The sequence below is a fragment of the Lissotriton vulgaris genome, chromosome 5, assembly GCF_964263255.1.
Source record: "Lissotriton vulgaris chromosome 5, aLisVul1.2, whole genome shotgun sequence".
Classification (NCBI taxonomy): Eukaryota; Metazoa; Chordata; class Amphibia; order Caudata; family Salamandridae; genus Lissotriton; species Lissotriton vulgaris.
In genome coordinates, this window is record NC_141693.1 from 1,604,326,031 (window position 1) to 1,604,351,811 (window position 25,781).

At 47.3% G+C, this 25,781-nt stretch overlaps 1 protein-coding gene across 1 annotated transcript in view; it reads left to right on the forward strand.

Moving 5' to 3' along the window:
* The window catches only part of PSME2 (proteasome activator subunit 2), a 103,342-nt gene that overhangs the window by 59,814 nt on the left and 17,747 nt on the right, over positions 1-25,781 (forward strand). The window lies entirely within an intron of this gene.

Consider the following 25,781-nt stretch of genomic DNA (forward strand, 5'->3'; position numbering starts at 1 on the left):
AAAAGTAGGTCGGGTGGTTGAAGCATTTCCTTCTGCGCCCCGCAACTTTGGAATTCTCTGCCCTGATACCTATGCTTTGAGATGTCTGTCTAAATTCAGATAGCCCTTTAACATTTCCTCCAAACTCTTTCGTCCTCTTTATCACGTCACAAGTGGCACCAGAAACTACTTTGGTGAGCTGAGCCTTCTTTGCAAGTAACTTCTGAACCTTCCTGTGTGCCACAAACCACACCACAGGAAACTGTTAGTGTCTGGATGAGGTCTCTGTAGTGAAGCTCACTGCTAAGTGGAACAAACCTACTCTACTGAGACCGCTACTTGCGAGTGCAGGTAGTCCCTGGGGTTCTACAGTCTGCTTCTAGCAGAAACAACCAGGAACATCCGTCAATCTGCAAAACCTGAGTTGAGGGGTGTGGCTTAGCTGGGAATGGAGTGAGATGTGCCTCCCGCTGCTCCAATCCCGGCCAGCTTTTATCTGAGAGTAATAGCACCCCCTACTCGACTCCTTTTCATTGCGAGATATAACCTAGACCTTTGGGGAAACCCCTTGACTGTGGATGCCTCTGTCCAGATACAGGAGCAGGACATTGGCCAGCGCTTACAGTGATGTTGGGGGGCGGCCACAAGACCCTGCCTGCCATCTTGGTGCCCCAGTCCACGGGGACTCACCAGGGGAGACCCCAGCTGGGCGTTGGCGCAGTTCCTGCACCATCTGTGCCACACCTGGGGGGCCCTGGGCACGACAAAGGAGACGGACGCAGCTTTTGAGGCCCTCACGGCCAGGCCAGAGATTGTATTCAGGCCCCAGTGGTGACTCCTGGGCCGTCCCTGGTGGGCCCCCCCTGCACATCGGTGGCCCCATAAAGCTGATAGGGCACCACTGCGAGCGTGGCCGTAGCCCGGTCGGCCTGCACTATTCTTGATGAGGCCTAACTGGGCCTTCAGCTAACAAGCTGCCCCTCGCACTGGAACCCCATGGCAGGACCTTCATCCTAGTAGCGACCAGGACAGACCCTTACTGCAGTACGTGATTCTCGAACATTAGGGGAGGACTGGAGGAGAACGACCCCTGGATCTGCTGATCTGAGCCGTTGTTAATGCCACATGCCCCTGGTGCTTACTTGGGGATACTGGGGCCACGGAGGGGGTCCTGTAATACTCCCCACCTCAGTCTGGCACGGACAACCCAGCAGCAGCTAAGAAGCACTGACCTCTGCAACACCGACCCTGCATGACGGGTGGTCTTAGTCAACCCCCTTCCTCACAGAGTCTCAGGCCCTCACTGCTATGGGGCTTGAGAGGGCCCCTCGTCGGCACGGGAGCTCATGGACTCCCCGGACAGGTTTGTCCGCATGTACCTTGCTACCACCTCACCCTCCACTTGTTTGAGCTTCTGGGCTCCTTTGCCCAACAGCATTACCTGGACAAGTGCCACCCAGCGAGGAACTCACCTGCGCTACCCCCAGTTCCTCCAACATCACTGATCCCCTAACTTTGCCACACAGTCCACCTGCATTGGGTGCCACCATGGTAAATGGAAGGCAGCCCAAGAACCATTTGGTGACGGACCTCTGGTACTGTACATATCTGCGACACTGACCTTCACCCCATCACTCGGGCTTCCTGAAGACCGATTTCAAGGCATACTTCCAAGACCTGTGCAAGGAGGTTACGGAACTGACGTGGTAGAGTAGACCAAGTGGAACGCTACTTAGATACAAGGTCAGAAGAAAGGAGATGCTTTGGCAGCAGTTACGCACCCTGCAAGACCAGCAGATTGAACGACAGGCGGAGCAGGAGGAATTGAAAACAGAAGTTGCCACAAGACCACATATCTCGAACAAGCTACTACTCCTCCTGCTCTATAAAGGGGGGTGGGGAGGAGGGGGGTTGGTTTGCCCCAACTTGGTTGTTTATTACAGGTCAAGTATTACTGGGCAGCGCACCTCCAATATATCTTGGAGTGGGTGGTTCTGGAATCCGAAAAAACTTGGTTACATGTGACCGAGCGTTGTCTTGCAGGTCGCTATGGGATCTAGCATGGCCAAAACACCAATATCCCGAAAAGTACGTAGCAATGCCTAACCGAACTGTACCAACCCGGAGGGAGGGTGGCGGGGGGAGCTGAGTGTGGGACACCTGGTGACCTATTCCAAGGTCTTCTAGTCCAATCCTTTGACCAATGCAAACAAGAATTCTGCACGGAGAATTCCTTTAATCCCATCTTCACATACAAGGTCGCATCAGCATTTAGTGCTTTTTATCATTCACATTCCCTCACATGATCCAGTGCAGATGTTCTTGCAGCTTTTCCAACTTCCACGAGGAAAGTCTAGGAAGGAGGGTATAGGAGATCTCTCTACAGCAGTAAATAGAGATTTCATAGAGGTACTAAATATAGGTCTGTTGGTTGCAAACTAGTTATCACCATCTCGTTCAATTCAACAGATCTTGCTGCATCAGAATACTGCCATGGCCTTACATTTCAAAGAAATATTGATTGAGATTCACATCTCTCAAAGTGATGCAAGGAACACAGTTCTTAATCTCATTCTGTGATCCTCATTCTGATGAGCCGATGCAGAACATGATGAAGATAAATGCAGAGGCTCTGAAGGCGGTGAGTCTGCAAAAAAGAAAAGGGCATTTGAGATGCCATTTCAGACCGTGTCTTTACCAACCTTAGGTGGGTTCACCTTTTGTCCAAGCACCATGACCCAAACCTGCCAAATGGACAGATCACAAGGAACTGGCTATGAATGTGGCTTAGGCCTTCTACTGCAAAAGAGTTTTCTCTGGGGCCATCAAAAGAACATAGGCAATTACCTTTTGGGATTGCTGCTCCTTTCGTTAAGTGTGCCTAGACACAGTAATATGGTTTAAAACGCATGGTTTGAGACGTGTGCTGTAGATACACATTTGCATACTCCTGCCATCTAAATTTCCCAAGATCAGCAATATCGTATTATATTTCCACATAAAAAGTCTTAAGTCTGTAGGCATGGGTCTATAAACAAAGGTGCACAGTGATCATGTTCCCACAATGTTCCGAAGCCTAACAGCCGAGGAAACGTACTTATACACCATAACACAAATTAATTAATCATTTAAAAGTTGTAAATGATGTAACGCAGCTCGACAATTTTGAATATTTTAAAATCGTAAAAGTGGTTGCAAAAAGGCACGACTTAATTTCATATAAAGTTTGCAAAAAAACATAAAATGTAAGGTGCTCTGAACTGACTTTAAATCACAAGGGCACACATCCAAGTTAGCATCACAATACGCATTATGTGGATATGACACTAATAAGTGGGAGGTGCCCATCCTAAATCTTATCCGGTAACATTTTTTAGCATGACCGAAGTAGAAAGAGAGCTACGGCGCAATACCTGAGGTATAGAGTAACAGAGCATGATCAACGACCCTTATTTTTTCTCTCTCCAAGTTATCTCTGGCCTGCTATAAATGGGTTAAATCTTTTTTCAGCCTAGTTTTAGATATTTTGGCTATATTTCCAAGGCTTTTAAGACAGTCTGAAAATCTGGTCACTGATGTAAATAATCCAGGGGATTTCAATGAAATGATCAAATTTCAAGCAATCTAAGATACGTGCACGATTCAAGGCTGCTTCCTCTTTTGCCCAGATATTATACCAAAGCTATAACAGAGCTAGATATATGCGAAATGACAGCGGAGTCACACCAAGTTCATTATTGCAAATTGTCGCAGCTGTACTTTTGGGCACTGTCAAGAGTCGCTTCATGAATGTGTTTTCTGCCCTCTGCAGTCCCTCAATATTACTAGAGCCCCAGACTCCGGCCCCATACAGATTAACAGCACATGTACAGGCTTTATAAATGGCGATAATGGCTTTGATGGGCCTAGACTCTAACTCTTTGGTAAATCTAAAAATGACCTCCACATTTTGATTCACCCTTTCTGTGCTCACGTCCGCCAACGGCGGACACGAGCAATACCTCGCGGGTGCTGCGAATGACCGTTGGCCGACGCAGCCCCGCCCACTCAGTAGAACGCCGCAGTAAACGGTTAAATCCTCTAATCTTAGCCTCAACTAAGTGGCACCAAGAACTTTTTTGAGCGAACAAAATCCCTAAGTAGGAAAATGTCTGCACATACGACAATTTTTCATTTTTTATTTAGCAGGTCTTTAAGGGCTTCTGTGATTTGCCCACCACCATAATATGTGATTTCGCGACATCATATTTTAGGCCACAATCGTTCATGAAATCATTAAAACAAGTCAAAAGCTTCTGAAGCCCCACTCCGGTGCTGGACATCAATACACAATCGTCCGCGTATAAAAGCGCTGGTAGTGACCTATGGCCTACCAGTGGAGCATCCACATTCCCTTTTTTGATTTGGATTTCTAAGTCATTTATACATAAATTTAAAAAAAAGGAAGCAAGGACACTGCCCTGGCGTACCCTGCGATCTATCCTCAGTGGGGCAGCTGCTCCATAGCGAACTCTCCCGTCACCTCCTGATGCAAAGCTGCCAGGAAATGCACAAGGGGTGGATCAATACCCATAGTTAGCATTTTCTCCTAGAGCCTTCCTCTCTGCAGCCAGTCAAAGGCGGACGTCAAGTCCTTGAATCCAAGATGGAGAGATCCAGGCTTGGCTAAAGTATATTTGCCTATGACCAGGTGTAGGTTGAGGCACTGTTCGACTGTACCCAGACCTCTCCTGAAGCCATAATGGATATCAGAAAAGCTCCCACTTTCTGTTACCCAATCCTCCAGTCTCTCCAAAATTATTCGCCCCATAATCCTACATGTACAGTCAATTAGAGATATTGGCCGGTAGCATTTAGGGTCCGACCTGTCTCCCTTTTAAAAATGGGAACTATTGTTACGACTAGCCACGACTCGGGTGGACCCTGGGTTGCATAACATTTTAAAAATGTTAGTTAACAATGGAAGCTACAGGGGAATATTTGCCAAGAACATGTCCGCGGGGATGCCGTCTGTACCCGAGGCCTTGTTCTTCCCGGTCTGGGATAGAGCCCTTTCCACCACGCCTGTGTGGTGCGAGAGTTGAAGTCCCATTTTGAAGATTAGTGTGTGGGACTGAGTCACTGCCAGTTTTATAAAGGCCAGAGAAGTGTTCTACCCAAGTGTCAGGCATAATAGTGGCGTTGGAGCTTCTATTTTTAGTGCCATTAAAATTGTCTTGATTGACCATTAGCCAAAAAAGTTTGGAATCTTAACTCCTGCAGGCTACATGAAGCTGCTCCCAGGTGTCTAGCCTAATTTCTTTCTTGCATTTTTCTAATGCTTGCTTATATTAAAGTCTTAATTTATTTACCTCAAGTGAATTTCGGGGTCTGACTTTTAAGGCCTTAAAAATTAATTAAGTTATTATGTAGATGTGTGCATTAGCTATCAAACCACCTTTTGTTTCCCAGTGGTCTATCTCTTCATTTCTTAGTCAATGCAGCCTTTATTGTTTCTGTTATGGCATCAAAAGAGGTTATCATAACTTGAGGGTTTATACTATCTTCCAGGCAAATTAAGACTTGATCTAAATTGTTTTTTATTGTTTTGTTTAGGACTAAATTTGGATCTAGAGTACACCACTTCCGCAGTAACCCTCTGTTTTTGTCCTGGATTAGTGGGGTTGATCCAGCGGGGGTAGTTGACTCAACTGAAAGATTCTCAAGCTCCACAGTTAACGGATAGTGAGCACTAAAACAAATTTTAGGTATATTAAAAATCACAGACCAGTTTTTAAAATAGACAGAGCAATAAAATCTATTGAAGTGCCTGTGCCTTTCCCAATATAAGATACTAGATCAGGTCCTTCCGCTGCAGTGAGGTCAACAGTTATAAAAATAGAGAATTTTGACAGTAATGAATTGAAAATGTCCCCACAATGGTTATGATGAAAATGGCAACCACCATCAGTTTCAACTACTACTAAATGACATGACGATTGTTTTGATAACTGACATGGTTTACAGTTAAAATCACCTCCCCATAGTACCGCAAAATCCGTATTTATCTCTTCAGTATGTCTTGAGAGTGCAGCTTCCAGCTCTTGGCCAATACTGGTGTTTGTATTGTTGAAATTATTATGATAAAAGTTTCACAAGGACCAGTTTCATGTTATTTTTGAGCAGGATATTGATGATCTGAGAATGAGGTTGAATCAAACAACGCTTTTCCCACTCTACGATTCAATGTCGTGGAAACCAGAGTTAACAAGCCCCCTTAATCATGGCCACCTATGGAGGCTTTAGCTGGAGTGTGGATAGAATAGAAGCCATTTCTGTGTGCAATATCTTGCATCCAGGTTTCCTGTAGACCTACAATACCGTATTTCCCAATAGTCTGCCCATTCTTTAGATTCCAATTTGGTTGGCAATCCATCAATATTTCAGAAAAGATAACCATGTGTTAATGTATTTACTTGCCTACTGTGCTGTCTCTTTATACTGCAGGCGTCTACCATTACATTTGATGATGCAAACGAATCCGACTCACCGGTCGATAATATGTTAGATAGCACAAAAAGAATATCTGGTGAATCGAGAAATTCAGACTATCTGTCTTATTTATGCCTATTAGAAATAATTAAGTTATCCCTACCACACACATGTGCGAGTGAAATTTCAGCTTGTGAATCAACATCCAAGATTGGGGTGGGATTTTTTTAGAGATTCAATAATATTGACACTACCTAACCCAGCCATGGGATGGAATAGTAAAGTATCTGCCCCACATGTAAGTCCCTGAAGGGGTATATGTTTTTGATCTAAATCATTCGCACCAGTCACACCCAGGCAATCCACATAATCTAAGGAAGAAAAATAATTAAAAGTTGGAATTGCAAATGCATGCGGCAATTTAGCAGGTTGAGGGACAGATCCAAATCCTTTTTTCGTCAGCGGTTTGTAAAAGTACCCTAGTAGTACTGCTTCACTGGGGCCATTTGCCTGATCAATCCACAGGAGCATATCGATAAACAGCGTACTAGGGACCAATTCTTAAAATTGACAACAACACTAGCCCCCAGTTCAGTTTTTGCTTGTGAACCCACCCATGAAACACGTTCAACATTGTTTATATTAAAATGCAAATCGTCCCTACTAGCCCAGTCCACTGCCTTGGCCAATCAATTTACTCTTTTTAGGTCTCGCTGGTGTTAGCAGCGCATAGCGCTGCTCCAGCGAAAGACCTATTGTTGTGGGTTTCCTGGGAATGGCTGAGAGGGGGTGGTTACGCGCATTACCTCGGCGATTTCACCTCGAGGACGCACTTCTGCTGGCGGGCTGACTCTCCTGGGCGCTCGCGCTCACACACGCGTTCACACACACGCTCACACACACACACACACACACGCTCACACACATGCACGCTTACACACACACACGTGTGCGCACACACACGTGCGCGCACCCCCAGCCCCCACTCACCTGGTTCTTTTGTCGCGACTCCCCTGGTATCTCCGCCGCATCACCTGGCCTGGTTTGCATAATTCAAACGGCACCCAACAGCCGTGCGCAGAGACCGAGTGGAAGCGGACGCCGCGTCCCCAGCGCACCCCTTGGCTGTAGCAGCCGCCTCTGCTGACCCGGAAACGCACCAGCCGGCTCCCCGCCCCCGGTACACGGATGTGGGAGGTAGCCATGGGTACGTCATTGTTCGAAGACGGGGACTGATTGTAATGGGATGAACTGAATGGGGGCAAATCAAGGTAATATCTGGGTTTTACTTGTTTTTGTAAAATTGGTTTGCCGGCATGTGTGCTGGAAATGAAATAAATCTCAATCGCAGGGAATACTTCTACACGGCAACAATAGCCTCAACTCGGCATAAAAGCTGCTGGCGCCACCGCCACCCCCTCTTCAACATTCTCCAAATACCACTTTACTAAAACTACAGACAGACGCTGAGGTAAAAAAAACACAAACACTCACAGGCACAGCCTGGAATACAGACTAACAGCCCCAAGACCCGACCCAGCAATCAAAAATGCAAAGAGACCTCGGTGTGTGTCCAGATAATTTATGTGCTCCACAGCTGCGGAGGACGCTACACACTGCATACTTCTGGAAACAACTTGTCTCCCTGAACATGTGGAAGTCTCCAGGACTGGCGTCGATGCATAGACCATCAAAAGCACATCAGAGCTGATAACTGGTGCGCGGGTCGCACTTGCATCGTGAAAAGCCCGTACCTACGCTCAAATTTCCATGAAATAAATAGGGAGACTTCTCGATGTGAACGCATTTAGACTGTGAGAATTCTGAGGCCAAGCACCACAAAATCACTCAGCAGCACCACTCAGCACCACCACATTATCATTCAGCACCACTCTGCACCACCACAGCGTCATTCAGCACCACCACAGCACCACTCAGCACCACTAAGCACCACCACATTACCACTCAGCACCACCACATTATCACTCAGCACCACCACATTATCCCTCAGCACCACCACATTATCCCTCAGCACCACCACATTATCCCTCAGCACCACCACATTATCCCTCAGCACCACCACAGCACCACCACAGCACCACTCAGCACCACCACAGCATCACTCAGCGCAGCCACAGCATCACTCAGTGCAACCACAGCATCACTCAGCGCAACCACAGCATCACTCAGCGCAACCACAGCATCACTCAGTGCAACCACAGCATCACTCAGCACCACCACAGCATCACTGGTTCAAATATGTTCTCTCAATGTTTCAAGCTTTATTTCAAATGTCACGATAAGATGTTAATATTTCACTTCTGTTCTTGGATTTTCGTCACAATAAAATACACTGAACCTAATCTTCACAATAGTTATTTACAAAAGTTTAAGCTATTGCCATTATAAATTACAATCACTTTTATTCAAGTATTAATTATTTAAAAAAATTAAAAGGCATTGTTATTTGTAATATCAATACATCTAAGTCACGTAAATACAAAACATGTTGCATTACAAATGCTATAGGTGTCACATTTGCAAAAGTTATAACTATTGGCATTGTAAATGACAAAGCTATTAATTTAGCTATTTTCAAAAACAACACATAAATAAAAAATTGTCATTTACAAGACCAATAGCTCAAACTTTCCTAATGCGAGACCTATTGCATTTCAAATGCTTGTTTATTCTTGAGGTGATTCCAGTCCTCTTCCTTGTTGGTTGGTAAAGGGGGGGCATTTTTAAGGACAATGACGAATGGGGTTGCTTCAGGGGGGAGATGAAGTATTCTCTCAGCGTTTATTCAACTGGCCGAACTAGGTACATTATGCTGATTGTCAATAAGAATTGGCCTACCAGGCTCCCTTTGCGAAGATGTTGTGCCTGTCTTAACAGCACCTGTCGCATTAATGGCTGTTGTGGCCAGATGGGCTTGTTGCTTGACTTGATGTAATACAGTCTGAGAAGTCTGGGGGATATTAGTGGGGCAATTTTGTGATGGAGGTACCATAAGTGGAGGTGTTGCATGAGGTATGTCAAGATTAAAATTAGTGGTGGGGTCCAAGTTAGTTACCCAGTCAGAGATCCTCTGCGAAACACTAGACCCAATTTGTATTTTTAAAGATACATCAATGGATAATAGCCTTCAGCGAGCATACAGTGTTTGTGGGAAACGCTGAGTCACGTGTGGAATCAAAGTCTTTTCGACCCATTCCAGTAGCAGTTTCCGGGGCTGGTGCCCTTGTAGCTCTTCTTGGGAGAGGCATTGCAGATTTATTGCTTGTAACCAGGGGCTGTGCATCTTTCTTCGCTCTATTAGATGTGTTTGGTTTTTTTTTGGGTGGGGGAGCATAGGGTATCCGATAACTCCCCCGTTTGGGAATTACTGGTGTTACTAGTATTGGCTGCATTCCTGCGTTTGTTAGATGCTAAGGACCCTGCTTCAAGCTCCTTACTTTTGAACTTACCATCTCCGCTGTCAAGTTCCACAACAGAATCGAGCCCAGGGGTGTTCTCTACAGATGTACCATTTTCTATAGCTCTTTGGGTTGCCCCCAAACTCTCCTCCATGGACTCGATTTCACTCGTAATTGCCCCCATTGCAGTTGTTAAAAAGCTCGTAATTGATGTTAAGGGTTGCCCTTTGCAGTGGACATTGCAGTTTTGCGCTATCCCATCTCCTTACGTTTAGGAAAAATATCCTGAAACTCTCCTTAGACAAAGTGGCAGCCCTCAGATCCTAAGCAGAGGCCAAGGGACCTGGCCCGGCCCAGCCTCGTCCAGTCACGGTCTGGCGCAGACAGCCTGCCCTTGGCTTCGCCCGGGCGTCGCTCAGGCAAACCCGGGCGTGTCCTGGCTGCGGGAGACATGCCCGCTATTTGTGTACCTCCTGGCGCTTTCACCAGCGTGGGCGGCGTGCGCGCTGCGGTGGCAGCACGGTGGTGTAGCCTCTGTCCTTGGAACGGAGGTGAAAACCGGCAATCCTGCGGTTTCAAACCACTTAGCAGTGGGAGTGGAAATGCTCAGAAAAGTTCAAAGGCTCCTGTGCTGCGGAAGCCCTGCCTACTATTTGTGCGCCTCCTAGCGTTTTCTTCAGCGTGGGCAGCTTGCGCGCAGCAGTGGCAGCAGGGAGGTGTAGTCTCTTTCCTTGGACCGGAGACGAAAACTGGCAATCCCGCAGTTTCAAACCGCTTAGCAATGGCAATGCTCAGAAAAGATCAAAGGCTCCGGTTCGAAAACGTTCTTCGGGTTCCCCTCGGTGCGCAATCCACTCTACCCTCGAAGGGATTGTTTCCGTACTCGTTTCCTTGTTCTCCGTGTATAGATTCTGTCAACAAAATTCTCCAATTCCGATCGAAAACCTTGTGAGCGACCGTCAAGCCTATCCGGGTCGGGCCAACCTTCTACCGATGGAACGGACTCTTTTCCAGTTCTGTCCTGGGTGCACGCCAAGTACCCTTGCACCGACTTACATCAAGTTTGTAACTTGTGCCTCTCTCCGGAGCGCAAGTAAGAAGCCTGCAACACTTGTAAATGTTTTCTGTCCAAGAAGACTCTACGCGATTGTCATGCTCGACCATGAGAGATGCAACGTCAAAGCATCCAACACACTCTGGATATCTTCGGGGAAGAATCTGAGTAGGAGGAGATAGAAGCATCAGCCGCAGAAGAGGCCCTTTCCATTCCAGAGTCAGATTTCAAGCTAGGGATCGATCTGGAATCTGAAGATCTGCCTCCAGGACAAGGTGTCGTGAGTATGGAAGAGCCCTTGCTCCCTAAATCTTCCAAGACACGTAAGATTACGGCACCACTTCTGCCATCTGGCCAAGGTCGGCACCAAGACCATGTTTCCAACGCCTGCCTCTCAGCTCGGCAACAAAACAAACCATCAAGCCTTCAGGCTCGGGACCAAATCAACCCAAACCTCCTCCTCATCCGCCTCCAAAGAAAAATCTAGTTCGGAGTCAAAATCCTCTGCACAGAAACATGCTTCGGAGTCAAAATCCTCCGCTCTGAAACAAAAACACGCTTCGGAGCTGAAACCTAAAGGCAAGCCTATTTCAACCCCGAAAGCTCAAGACAATGACTCTGAGTCTCAGGAACCAATTTTAGATGTTCTTAAGGCTCAATTGGATCCTAAGTAGAAAAATGTTTACTTTAATCTTGATACTAGACATATTTATGCACCAAAAAAACAGACTTCCTTTAAAGGACAGTGCAAAGAGCCCTCTGAAGAAGGACATGGCTACCAGCCCTGTTTATCCTGCCCCACAACCCTCTCCTCCTCTACCATCTTCTCCACATTTAATTGAAGATCTTTTGCATATAACACCCCAGGGATCTCCACATACAGGCCAGATAGATATCATGGGGATGATGATGATGATGATGATACTCATTTGCCTGGAGACCCATGGAATGACTACACCTTTGACCCCCCAGAAGACATTGACTCTGACCTTTACCCTGCAAAGCCATCGCCATCAGACAATAGCATGGCTTACCAACAGCTAATTGCTAGGGCAGCAGAGTATTATGAGGTAGCCTTGCATAAAGAGACATTCGAAGAGGACTTTTTATTTGAAATACTCTAGTCCACACACAGTTCAAGTCATTTAAAGGCTTGATGAGGCACGCCGACGATATTTTTAAAGACCCTGTCTGAGCACATATTTTAACTTCAAGAGTAGATAAAAAAAATACAAACCCTCACCATCCGATCCTGTATTTATCAAAGGACAACTAACTCTTGACTCCCTATTAGTGACCACTGCGTATAAATGAGCTAATTCACAAACCTCTGTAGATGCATCTCCCCCAGACAAGGAATCTAAACTTGTAGATGCCTCTGGAAAACAAGTTGCTGTTCAAGCTGCTAATCATTGGCGCATCGCAAATGCACATGGCCTACTAGGTATATACGACAGTGCACACTGGGACGAGATGGAGCAACAGCTCCAATATCTCCCAGATGAACTCAAAAATAAGGCGAAACAGGTAGTTGATGAAGGGAAACTCATCTCTACCTCCTCAATCAGATATGCTTTAGATGCAGCTGGCACAGCAGCTAGAGCGATTAATACCAGCGTTCTCTTTAAGAAGGCATGCATAGCTTAGAATCTTGGGGTTTAAGCCAGAAGTTCAACAGCCCAATTTGAATACCCCTTTTGACAAGGAAAACCCATTTGGATCTTTAGTCAACCAGTCCCTAGAGAAAATGAAGGACACTGACGTAGCTAAATCCATGGGAACGCTCCAGTCTCCATCCAATAGAGGTTTATTTTGTCACTCATTTTACAGAGCTGGTTCCAAAACATCTTCAAGTCCAAAACATCTTCAGACCCAAATGCTTCCTCCTATAAAGGCAACAATCAATCCTCTCCCTCTAGAGGTTTCTATAGAAGAAATAATTCCAAAGGTAGGTGTAGAGGTGCCTAATGAACAGTGACTTGCCCACACTTCCCCCGATCACTTAACACCTGTCGGGCAAAGACTTCAACAGTTTCTCCCTATTGGCAATCTGTAACAGACTAATGGGTGCTCAACATTATCTAACATGGTAATTGCCTAGGCACCACCAATCCACCAAACATTCCTTTGCACGTTCACAAACTGTCATCCGATCACTTACAGTTACTCAAACAAGAGGCGCAGTCTCTCTTAGAAAATGGAGCCACAGAACCAGTTCCTTTACAATACCAAGGTTCAGGGGTTTACTCTCTTTATTTTCTGATCCCCAAAAAGGGGGACATAAGGACCAATTTTAGATCTCCGAGATGTAAACCTGTACATACAGTTAGAACATTTCCATATGGTAACGCTTCAACAGGTCCTTCCACTTCTACAGCAAACCGATTTTATGTCCACACTAGAATTAAAATATGCATATTTTCACATTCTCATTCATCCAGCTTATCGCAGATATCTCAGATTTGTGATTGCAGGCAATCACTATCAATTCAAAGTACTCCCATTCTGAGTAACTACTGCTCGCAGAGTGTTCAAAAAATGTCTAGCAGTAGTGGCAGCTCATCTCAGGAGACAACCAATTCATGCCTTCCTGTACCTAGACGACTGGCTCATCAAAGCCAACACACACCAAACGTGTTTAGAACACACTCAGACCCCACTACGCCTACTCCACAAATTAGGTTTCACAGTCAATATTCAAAGGTCTCCCCTACAGTCTTCCTAGATATAATCCTATCTGGGAGGCACTCTCAACACTCACTCAGCTCTGGCCTCCCCCAATGCAGCCAGAGTCTGCAATATGCAGACTCTATTGCTGCAGTTCAAAATAGGCCAATCCTTACCTGCCAGGACTTTTATGCGACTACTGGGAATGATGGTGTCCTGCATTGCAATAGTGCCTCATACAAGACTACACATGCATAGGGTGACCAGGCGTCCTCGTTTTGCCAGAACGCTCCCAGTTTTTAACCAGCTATCCCAGCAAAATTCAAGAAATGTAGCTCATGTCCCGGTTTATAAAGAGGGTCGACTGAAAACGGTGGGAGGTGTTTTTTTTAATGTTTTACAAAGCAGGAATAATTAGCAGTTGATTCTAGAAAGTAATTTAATTAACAGGCAAGCTACTGGGTTCAAAAATTGCATTTTATGTATGTTCTTACTGCCTGTTCTGTAATTCTCTGCTGAGGAGTGCTCTCATCCCTTGAAGTAAAATGGTAGTCCTTCGTCTATTTTTGTGAAATGTCCCGGTTTTTGGCTTTAAAATTCTGGTCACCCTACACATGCGTCCACTACAAGAATGCTTGGCACGTCAGTGGAATCTGTCACGAGGTCAATTAACAGATCTAGTGTTGGTAGACACCCGCCCCCATAGCTCTCTGCAGTGGTGGAACTCACAAAATGTTCAAAACGGCGGCCTTTCATCGACCCTGTTCCACAAGTCGTTCTAACAGCAGACGCATCTCTCACAGGTTGGGGAGCACATCTCCATCATTACACAATTCAAGGTCTCTGGGACAACAAACACTAACCACTCCACATCAACCATCTAGAGCTTCTAGCAGTATTGCCAGCACTGAAAGCTTTTCAGTCTCATCTCACAGCCAAAGTTGTCCTAGTCCACACAGACAGCATGACCGCGATGTACTATGTACAAAAACAGGGGGGGGGGGGGCATGGGGGGGACACTCTCTCCAATTTTCACACCTGTCTTAGACAATTTGGAAATGGGAAATCCATCACAGAATTCACCTTCTGACTGAATACCTCCCAGAATTAAACCATCAAATTGCCGACCTCCTCAGCAGTAGACAACAAACACACGAGTGGGAACTTCATAACGAAGTTTTCCTTCTATATTTCAACAATAGGGATATTTATTTATTATTTATTTAGAGGTTTTCTATAGCACTTGCCAGACCCGAGGGTATCGGAGCGCTTTACAACATGATGAAGAGGAGACAAAATACAGGACAGTGGCATGGTAGGCAAATACAGAAGAGTTAAAATTGTACAGTTCTGCTGCTCGTCAGAGGTGTGTTGATGAGGTAGAGAGGTCGAGGGATCCGAGGAGTAGCAATGAGGTAGAGGGGTAAAGAGATAGTCTCAAAGCCTAGGGAAGGCAAGTCTTATGCTGGAATATTCCCTTAGCGGTGCGGACCCAGGGGTTGAGAGTTCGGGGAGAGGGCATGAGGTAGGTAGTGGTTGTGCGATGTCTGATGGCTGCCCGGTGGGGTTGCGATGTCAAGTGACTGCCTGGAGCAGGCGTGTGCGTCACGTAATTGCGTTCGGGAAGGCGCGGTTGAGGTAAACGGTTTATAGGGGGCTTTTGAATTTTGGAAAGGAGGGGGTGGTTCTGATGTCGACTGGGATGGCGTTCCAGATTTTTGGAGCGTTTCCTGCAAAAGAGCGGGCTGCAGTCTTTTGTTTGCGCGTTTTCAGGAGAAGGAGTTGGAACTCCTGAGGCTTCTTGATTGCCCGGCTTTCTTGAGTTTGGAGGCAAGGTATTCTGGTTTCCCTGTTTGCAGGGCTTTGTGTGTGAGGCAGGCAGTTCTGAAGCTGGCCCGCATTTCCACTGGGAGCCATTTTAGATCTCTGAGTGCGGGAGATATATGGTAAAAATATTTGATTACGGTGACCATTCTGGCTGCTGCATTGAGGGTGGTTTTTAGTGGGGCTAGGTGGGAGCGAGCTGTACCGGAGAGGACTGCGTTCCCATAGTCCAGTCTGGACAACACCAGGGATTGGGTGGCTTGTTTGAGGTCGGTAGGAGGGATGTGGGGTTTGATTCTGTTGAGGAGTTTCAGATTGAGGAAGGCGCTCTTGGCGGGGTTCTTGATGTGATTGGTCATGGATAGTTTGTGGTCAAGGGTGATTCCCAGTGATTTGACCGAGGTTGCCAGGGTGAGATTTCCGTTGAGGGCATCAATGGCTTTCAACCATTCAACGGTTTGCGGGTTTTCTTCCTTGTTGGAGATGAGGAGGATCTCTGTTTTGCCCTGATTGAGTTTGAGGTGGTTCATTGATAGCCATTCTTGGACTTCTCTGAGTATTGTTGAGTCTTCGGATGTCGTTAAAGGAGGAGGTTTCCAAGTAGATTTGGGTGTCCTCTGCATATAGATGGAAAGGGATGTTCGCTTTTTTCAGAATGGAGGTGAGGGGTTCCAGATATATGTTGAACAGTAGAGGGGAGAGAATGGATCCTTGAGGGACACCTCTGTTCACGGGGAGGAGTTCGGAGGCAAAGAATTTGATTTTTACTCTTTGGAAGCGGTTTTGGAAGAAGGAGAAAAACCATTGGAGGACCACTTCGTCTGCACCTACCCGCTCTTTGAGAGCTTTGATGAGAAGACTATGGTCTACAGTGTCAAGGGCTGCTGACCAGTCTAGGAGGATGAATAGACAGCAGTGGTCTGAGTCGAGGGAGTTGAAGATGTCGTCCATCATGTTGAGAATTGCAGTTTCGGTGCTGTAGCCTTTTCTAAAGCCTGATTGGTGATGGTCTAGCAAATTAATGTTGTCAATATGTTTGTTCAGTTGACGGAGAACGCATTTTCTAGGATTTTGGCAAGGAAGGGGAGATTGGAGACCGGTCTGAAATTATTCAGGTCGGTTGAGTCTAAGCCTGGTTTCTTCAGAAGCGGAGTGACTTGGCCGGCTTTAAGGCAATCTGGTATGATGCCAGTTTTTAGGGAGCTGTTTATGATTTCGCACCAAAGTGGAGCCACGGTGAGTTTCACCTCTTTGACCATTTGAGAGGGTATGGGGTCGAGGTTATGAGACGATGGCTTGGAGGAGGAGATTAAATTGAGGATCTCAGATTCTGTGATGGGGTCGAAGGAAGACCAGGTTGTTGCTGGTCGCCTTCTCGTGGTAGTTTTAATTGTTGGGAGTGCAGTCTTTCTCGGGGGTGGAGGTTAATGTCCAGTGAGAGTTCGATCATGGTGATTTTTTCGTTAAAGAAGTTGGCGAAGTTGTCACATAAGGCTTTAGAGGGCTGGACGAGGGATGTCGCTGGCTTTGACGTTTTGTTTTTTGATGTCAAAGAGTTCTCTTGGTCTGTTTTTGGCCTTGTCCAGTGCGCTGTAGAAAAAGTTGTATTTTTCATTATTGATATGTTGTTTGTACTTTCTTCTTGCTGCTCTGAGATCATCGAAACGGCTAGAGGAGGGATTCTTTCTCCAGAGACGTTCTGAGGCTCTGAGTTGCCTTCTTTCCTCATTAATGTCCCTGTTGAACCAGGATCTGTGGGTATGTTCCTGGGTTTTTTCATTTTCAAGGGGGCTAGTTCGTCTAGGATGGAGGACATGGTAACATTGTAGTGTTGAGAGGCCCTCCGGGGAGATAGGCAGGAGGGAGGATATTTTCTCTTCTAACTCATCTGTGTTGATCTGTGATATGTTTCTCGACCATGAGTGGGGGTTTGAGATGGAGGGAAGAGACAAGATCTGTTGGGGAGGTGGAATAGGATAAGGTGATGGTCTGACCAGTCGACCAGAAGGATATGATCAATAGTAATTGCCTCATGTTTGGCGATGATGGCATCCAGGATTGCTCCTTTGTTGTGGGTTTCTTTTGAACAGTGCTGGGTGAGGTTGCTGGTATGTAGTAGGTCATTAAGGTTTTGTACTGGAACACTGTTCTTATCATTCCAGTGGAGGTTAAGGTCGCCTAGAATGATGTTGTTGTTATCTCTGGGAGAGCAGTGCACGATTAGGTCTGATAGGTGTTCCGTGAACGTGACTGTGTTGCCTGGGGGATGGTACATGTCTGGTGGCAGTGTACTAGATTATTGTTGGTGGTTTTGATGTTGGCGGTAAGGCATTCGAAGGAGTTGTAAGTGATGTTATCGGTTTCGGACACCGATAGATTATTGTTGTGGATATTTGCCACGCCTCCGCCTTTTTGGTCTTTTCTATCTTTATTGATGATGGAGAAACCCGGGGGTAGAAGCATATCCAGGATCAGAGGAGTGGAGTCATTGAGCCAGGTCTCGTGATGAAGGCTATGTCAATGTCATGGTTGAGAATGGATTCAACCAGCTCTGTAGCATGTTTCATGGCAGACCTGCAGTTTATGAGCATGCAGTTAGTGCGGGGAGTCTCTTTATTAGGTTCCGTAGGGATGGTGATGAGGGAGGATGGGAGTCTGAGAGGTTTCTGGACAGAGTGTTCATTTCTGATCCCAGTGATTACCTGGATTGCGGATTGCAGGTCGTGGGTTGGAGGGGTGTTGGTCTCGGGGCCTGAAAATCGGGAGGGTGAACTGACTGATAAGGGGACAGAGGTTTGGGAGACCTAAGGTGGGTGTGGGGAGGAGATGGGGCTGAAGTCGGTGTTGGGGGGGATGGGGGGGGGGTTGTGGAGTGACGAGAGGTTGGTTAGAATAAGATTCAGGCCCTGTAGTAAGGAGAGTTGGCTTTCAATGCAGGCGAGTCGGCAATCCATCTCTTCTTGACGGGGCGGTTTGCAGCTGGGAGTGATCTTTTCGGCGTGGGGGTGTGCTGGACTAGGTGTGTTGACTTTTGTTGTTAGTGGATGTGTCAGTTTGGGTTATGGGGTGTGACGTAGGATGTGAGGGATTTTTTTTATTTTTTTTAATTGAGAGGTTTTCTATAGCGCTGGCCAGACCCCAGGGTATCGGAGCGCTTTACAGTAGGTACAGCACAGATAATCATCAGATACAAAATAGAGGGGGGACATATCTACAGAGGAGCGCAAAAATAAAAGAGCAACACATTGAATTATAGGACATATTTGCCTTCACGGATCTTCGGAGTCTTAGAGATGGAGCAGAGTTCGATGGTTGTTATTTGCTCCCCACTATCCACTTCCGGGAGCGGTTGAGGAACAGGGTTTTGAGTTGGCTTTTGAATTCTGCAAAAGAGGGAATGATTCTGATATGATGGGGAATGGAATTCCAAATTTTGGGAGCATTTCCGGTGAAAGATCGATGAGCAGTTTTTTGCTTTCTAGTTGTAGGTGGGATGAGTAGGAGGGAGTTTGAGCTTCTCAGGTTCCTGGACTGGCCGGCTTTTATGAGTTTTTTCGCCACGTACTCAGGTTTTCTTGTGTGAAGGGCTTTGTGGGTGAGACAGGCTGTTCTGAAGCTAATCCGCATTTTCACTGGGAGCCACTTAAGTTCATTGAGTGCAGGGGAGATATGATCATATTTCTTGATACCGGTGATCATTCTGGTAGCCGTATGTAGCGTTGTTTTGATGGTAGCCAGATGTGATTTTGGAATTCCTGAGAGGACTGCATTTCTCCACTTTCTTTCTTTGGCTCTTAGTGTTCTCCTTTCGAAGTTCAACCATGATCTGGATGGGAAGGCTCTACTCTTTTTGAGTTTTAGGGGCGCTATTTTGTCAAGCAGGGAATACTAGCTTGGCATTGTAACAATCAGTGAGGTCATTAGTAGAGAGGTGCTCAGTGTTGTCTGGGAGAAGTGAGCTTATCTCTTCTTCGAGGACTCCTGTGGGAACCTGGGAGAGGTTTCTCAACCATTTGGGAGGGCCTCGCAGTGGGGGTTGAGAGAGAGTAAGTGGGTTTATGTGGAATAAGATCATGTGGTGGTCTGACCAGTCAACGGGGAGTATGTGATTGATAGTAATTTTGTTTCTTTGCGCGATGATGGCATTGAGGATGGCTCCTTTGTAGTGGGTCTCCTCTGTGCAGTACTGGGTTAAATTGTTGTCACAGAGTAGACTGGATGGCGATTGGATTAGCGGGTTGTTGGTCTCATTCTACCGTAGGAACTGAATGCGGGGGGTTCCGCTCCTTGGGGTGCTCTAGAGGAAGAGGTAAAGCAGGGTGGGGGGGCCGTGTCATTGGCGGTGGGGGGATTGTCGTTGGTCAGAGGATGTGCTACGGTGGTTATGATAACAGGAGGCGGAATGGGGGGAGAGTTCGGTATAGGGGATTGATTTCCCCGGTGGGTGGGGAGAGGCGGAGGGGGGGGGGGGGTGTGGGTGCTGTTTGTTAGTAGAGAGGGGAAGAGGAGGTCAAAAGCCTCCAGGTTCGCATTGTTGGCTTCGATCAGGACTGTGCCATTAGAGTAGATGGTCACCGAGGTGATCCCACAGTGTGGCAGGGGGGAGGGGGCGTAGAATGAGAGTTTGTAGTTGTGTCGTTTTGGTGATTTGGCATCGGTCTTTCAGGGAGGATATCCAATAGGCGGGCCTGATTGTGTGGAATATGAGGTCCATTTTTATTTTACCTATGGCCGAGGAGTGATATAAGACAGCAAAGAGGGATTCAGGGAATTGCCTGATTAGTTTATGTTAGCGGGTTTTTTTTAGATTTCGGAGAGAGGTTGGGAGGGAGGGTGATCGAGAAGGAGTTATGGCAGATCTGTTTTATGTAGGGTGAGGAGAGTGGGTTGAGGGAGGGTGCCAAGGAGTAAGCATTCTAACTGGGATAAACGTGAGGATTAGTGTGGATAGTGTCTTTTGTGGTGGGCTATTCTGCAGCTAGGGGGGGGGGCGGGCTGCTAGCTGCGGAATGGGGCTGTTAGCTGTTGCCAGGGACAGGGCTGTTGGCGGAGGGCGCTCTGTCTAAAAGTATGAGTGGAGGGTATTGAGGAGCGGTCAGGGTGGTAGGGAATAAGATAGGTTTAGTCTGATTCGTTTTTGGAGAGGGGTGGGCAGTGGACCCCCAGGGCGCGGTCAGGTTTTAGGAGGCAGTGACCAAGGCCTGTGATGCGGCGCGGTGTTCCTGTGCCGACTTCAGGTTGCCCCCAAGGTGGATGCAGAGTATCAAGAGATGCCCTATTAGAGTCAGGCGCAAGGAGGCGATAAAATTAGGGGCTCTGGTTCGTGAGCAGGCAGCTGGGAGAGAGGGCAGGGGCAAGAGGCAGTCTCTAGGGCTTGTAGCACTGCGTGGCTCGCCTGAGCCTCCTTTGGGGTGCCCTCAGTGGATTGTGCCGCCCTTTTGAGGTCAGGCGGAATGGAGAGGACAAATAAGAGCTTCAGGTCAGTAAGTGAGTACCTAGGCGAGCTGGCAGGGACAAGGAGGCAGTCTCTAGGAATCGTGGTCTGGCGCTTGTAAGAAGTTGGCCTGATATGTAGTGCTCACTATTCTAGTGATCACTGTGTATCATTCCAAACGACCCTTATTGATGATTGGTTGTAAGTCAACCTTATAGGCCAGCTATCCTAGTAGCATGGACAAGAGCAGTCTTTAGGCTAAACTCTAGAGGGCGTGTTAAGCCAGCTGTTATACCATCACATATACCCCTTGAACACCAAGTGAAAGGACACCACACAAGTTGTTATGAAAATAAAAGGATATTTATTTATAACACAACAACCCTGGACTCTTTATGAGGACAGGGGGCTAAGCACAATACAAAACTCTTAAAGAAATACTGAAAGTCGCACAATTTACGCAAATGCCCGAGGGGCACGAAAAACCATATACTATGGAAGTGGAATGCGAATCACTAGCAGGTAAGTAACAGTTCTCAGAGACTTTAGAATCGCTAGGCCTACAATGCTGAACCCTTAGATTAGAAGCAGGAGGCCTAGGGGCGCCGTGTGCAGAGTGGGAACTCTCACGCGCAATGCGGGACAAAGTCTATGGATGCTAGTAAATGCAAAGTTAGTGTTCTCGGGCGAACCCGACTAGGTAGGTTAAAAACGAAAGTGGATCTAGACACTTAGAAAGTTGTTCTACGCTGGAGCACCGTGGTACTCGGTTTACCTAGCCCAGGGGCTGCGGCTGCATAGGGTTCAAGTGTCGTCGGGAATCCTCGTTGACGAACCAGGAGCCTGAAGTGGAAGTTGCTGGCAGGCGACCAGTGAAGATGTTCCGGGCTGATCCAAGGACTGGATCAGTGAAGAAGAGTACCTGTAAGCAGAGGGGACCGAGTTCTGAATCACTAGCCAGTGATTAGGTGGGCACCAGGATGGCACCGGACAAGGTCACTCAGCCAGGTGAAGAGGTGACACTGGATTCTGCTGCTGCACGGACCAGGGGCGCTGATGTCGACCAGGCTGGAGGTCTGCGAGCTGTCCTACGTCGGATGTCTGCTGCTGGCGATGCTGGATCCGGTGAAGGAGGCAACGAGCCTTGGCTACGGCAAGCCCACGTGGCGACACAAAATGGCGTCTTGAGTGGACCAGGAGGGTCCGAGGAAGGTCCCCTTCAGGAGGAGACTAGGGCCAGTCTAGAGGAGCTAGACCAGCGGTGAAACAAACGTAGGACGTCGTCTGGAGGGTCACTAGCCAACGGGCAAGTGACCGGACAACGTGGCAAGCGACACAGAAGCAAAAGGGCCCCACGCAGATCTGGTGGATGCTGGGGGGCTGGACTTCGGTGCTCGTGCTGCTTGGGGTTGGGGCTTCTCTTACCCCAATGCACCCACTCGAGGGTCCCTCGGCGGTCGTGCTGGGTCAGTGTCGTGCTGGTTCTGATGGTCGCCGGGTCCTCTGGTCTCGTCGCACCCACGGTTCTCAGCTGTGCTGTAGAGGCAGGTAGAGGTCAGAGAGGGCAGGGAGTCCGGGTCTTGTCGTGCTGGTCGGTCTGGTTCCGGAGGAAGGACGTTCAGCAAACCGCAAGATACTTAGTTGGTGCCTGCTGCTGCAGGGTGACTACTCCTTAGTCACAAGGGAGAAATCTTGAGAAGAAGTCTTGAGTTCCTTTCGTAGAAAGTAGTTTCAGGATTCAAAGATGATCTAATTTGGAAGGGTCCCCGCTCCCACCTTTATTCTAAAGAAAGGGGCTGGTACGCGACTAGGTCCTGCCCATGGGTGGGACCAGGAAGGGGGGTGGTTACACCCCTCTCCCCTGTCCGGACTTTCCCCAGCTCAGGGGCTGGTGTGCCCCTGGAACTGGTTCAAGCCGGCATATGCATAGTGAGCACCGGGGTGCCACTTGCAGTCACCTTCCTATTCAGCCCTGCCTACCTAGGATACACAAACCCTGTCTGGGATGGTGCTAGCACCGCCCCTGACAGGAAACCCTTTGTCCAAGCTCTCCTCGCTGAAAGGACTCCCAACAGCAGGAGGTCAGACTTGTGTCTGTGGTGGCAGCATCCATTTTGTGATGCTGAGGCTCGAGTTCACTTTAACCGGGGTTCACAGTTACATACATGTCGTGTCCCTCTAGAAGGGTGGAATGCTAACCCCGTCGCCAGAATTGGCGAGGGGTTAGTATTCCAATTCGTATGACACCTTACTCGACATGTTTTGATAAAGCGATACCAAAGATAGCAAATAACCGCGAGGATTATAATGCACTTAAGAGTATATGGTACGCGTTATCATAGAACAGCTATTAGGACTTGGTTCCGCAAGCTGCAGACGGGCTCAGCTCATGCCAGAGCACCATCTCACATAATTCCAAGCACTCTGCCTTCAGGATTGTTAAGGCCTGCCATAGGAGTGACTGATAGGAATACATGTGTCCATTTTAGGGTTAGATATAGGTATACTATATCTAAAGCAAAGGGTGATTACACCACCTTGCCCCAGCTGTCGTGCAGCCAGTTGTGTCAGATTTAGATGGCCAGCCAGGGGTGGCATAATACATGCTGCAGCCCCTGGTAGGCCCTGGGTACACCTAGGCCCTGGGTACAGGGACTGATTAGGTGGCCCAGTACCAATTGGTAAATGCACCTGAGGTACATGTGTTAATTTAGAGAGAGAACAGCTAGGCTGTGGGTCTGATTAGCAGGCCCACAGCCAGGGAAGTCGTAAACCAGTGAAGCAAAAAGCAAAAATCTGGGGTGATCATAGGATTGCAGACCCTACTCTCCTACAGCGCTATTCACCTAAGCTTGTTTCAATATGCTCCCGGAGAGGTTGTGGCCGACAGATTAGAGTGAGTCGTCCTTGCTGGGCCGCCATTTTAAGATCAGGCAGGGCGTAGGGATCGGTTTTTGGCTCCGGTTTGGTGCAGGAGCTGTTGGGGGAGTGATCGGTGGCAGGAGGAGATCTCTCAGGCGTGACTCATCCGCGCCTAGTCTCCAGAGAGAGTGTGGCCGGTAACTACCAGGCAAGTTGTACTGGGAGGGCCACCATTTTGGGATCAGGTGGGGCTCTGACACCGGGAGTGCAAAGCTCGGGGAGTGTGCAGTGGCAGGAGCAATCTCCGGGGCTCAGTGTCAGGCATGTGTTAGCACGCCAAAAGACACATATAGGCCAAGGAGCGCTAAAGACACTTTTTCAGACAACTGCAACGTCTACTGGTTGGCCACCCCTTTAGGAGGATACTGCTATATAGTCTATGCAAAGCATGTGGATCTACAGCACACATGCCTCTAACAGATTGTTACTTACCCAGTAAGCATCTGTTCTTGGCATGTAGAGCGGCAGATTCACATGCGCCACCCTGGACACCTGTAGTTATTGCAGTTCTCATTATTTACATCACATTCACATGGACATCTCCATACTACACTTATTACATTCTCACCGTTTTGCGGGTAAACAATCTAATAATGGAGTCGATGCCCATGCTCACAATCACTGAAAGGAAGAGTCACTTTACCTCATGACTGGAAAGACTTCTTCTAAGAAAAACAACTTGCAAACATCCAGACCCAACACTAGATGGCAGGAGTATGCAAAGCATGTGAATCTACAGCTCTACATACCAAGAACCTTGCTTACTGGGTAAGCAACATAATCCTTTTTCCTCAGTTTTACGTATTCAGCGTACAGTTGGTTTTCATCAATATTTAATATGTGGATCTATTAAGGCCATTTTATGTTGGGAAAGAGGAGTTGGGAGTTTGATTCCTCAGTGCTCTTATAGCATTTTACTTTTTCTTTTAATGACCAGGAGAAAGTGTGTTATTATATAAAGTACCTGTGATCACCAGGTGGTGCTTTGGTTGAACACAAAAGGCAATAATGGTTTCGCAGCTAAGCAGTGTCTCTGTAGGCGATATTTGTAGTGCTGTAACTTGAAGTTTCATCTGTACATTCACTAAACATTATTGCGACCACTCAAATGCCAGAGCAGATGATGTAGTTTTTAATGCTGCTCTAAAAAATGTATTTGAATAAGGTTTTTGCTGCTGTTGTGCATAGAGGTCTTAGGGTCCTTAATTTTCAATGTCAAGTCAGTTAGGGGGTGTGCATATTACTCTAGTCTTGCATCTAGGACGATCAAGGAAGAACGTATAATGCAGAAGGAAGGTATCTGCTTGTAATCCTAGTTCTGCATAGTAGCAATCTTCTTTTTATTACTACACAATCCTACTTGATTCATAAAGGACCAACAATCCTCCTCTAGTACATTAAAACATTGCACTTTTGGGTTCTTGTACACATTCATTATTACCATCAAAAGGTCTGAAGCTCTGGAGCAGCAGCCAGTGTAAGGTGTGATGAGATATGGAATCAACTGGCTATTCATAGGAGAAGTGTTCTTTTTAGCTTTCCATAGCTGCTGCCTAGCTAGCTATACTGTGCTTTCATTTCAGTTATGGTTAATGTAGCTTGGGCAGCAAGGTAAGGATTATGCTGCAATGTTTGTTTGTTATCATTTCATAATTTTTGGGCATTTATTTTTAAGAAGAAAAATGACGCCTTAACCCATTTCGTGCTTATGATGGAACCATACCGTCATGAGTCACGGGCGGCATATGCTCATGCCTGTGTGGTTCCGTCATGCGGCTGCCGTTCCGCCCACCCTCATTAATTCCCGGCCTGTGCGGGCGAATTAATGAGCGGGCGGGGTCATGACGGAACCACACCTTCATGAGCACACGCCACCCATGACTCATGACGGCGTGGTTCCATCATGAGCACCGCAGCGCCACGCTCACCACGCTCACCACTAGCCCCGGCTGCACCGTGGCGAAATTCACGCCATGGCAAAGGGGTTAAAATTATTTGGAAAGTTCGGCCT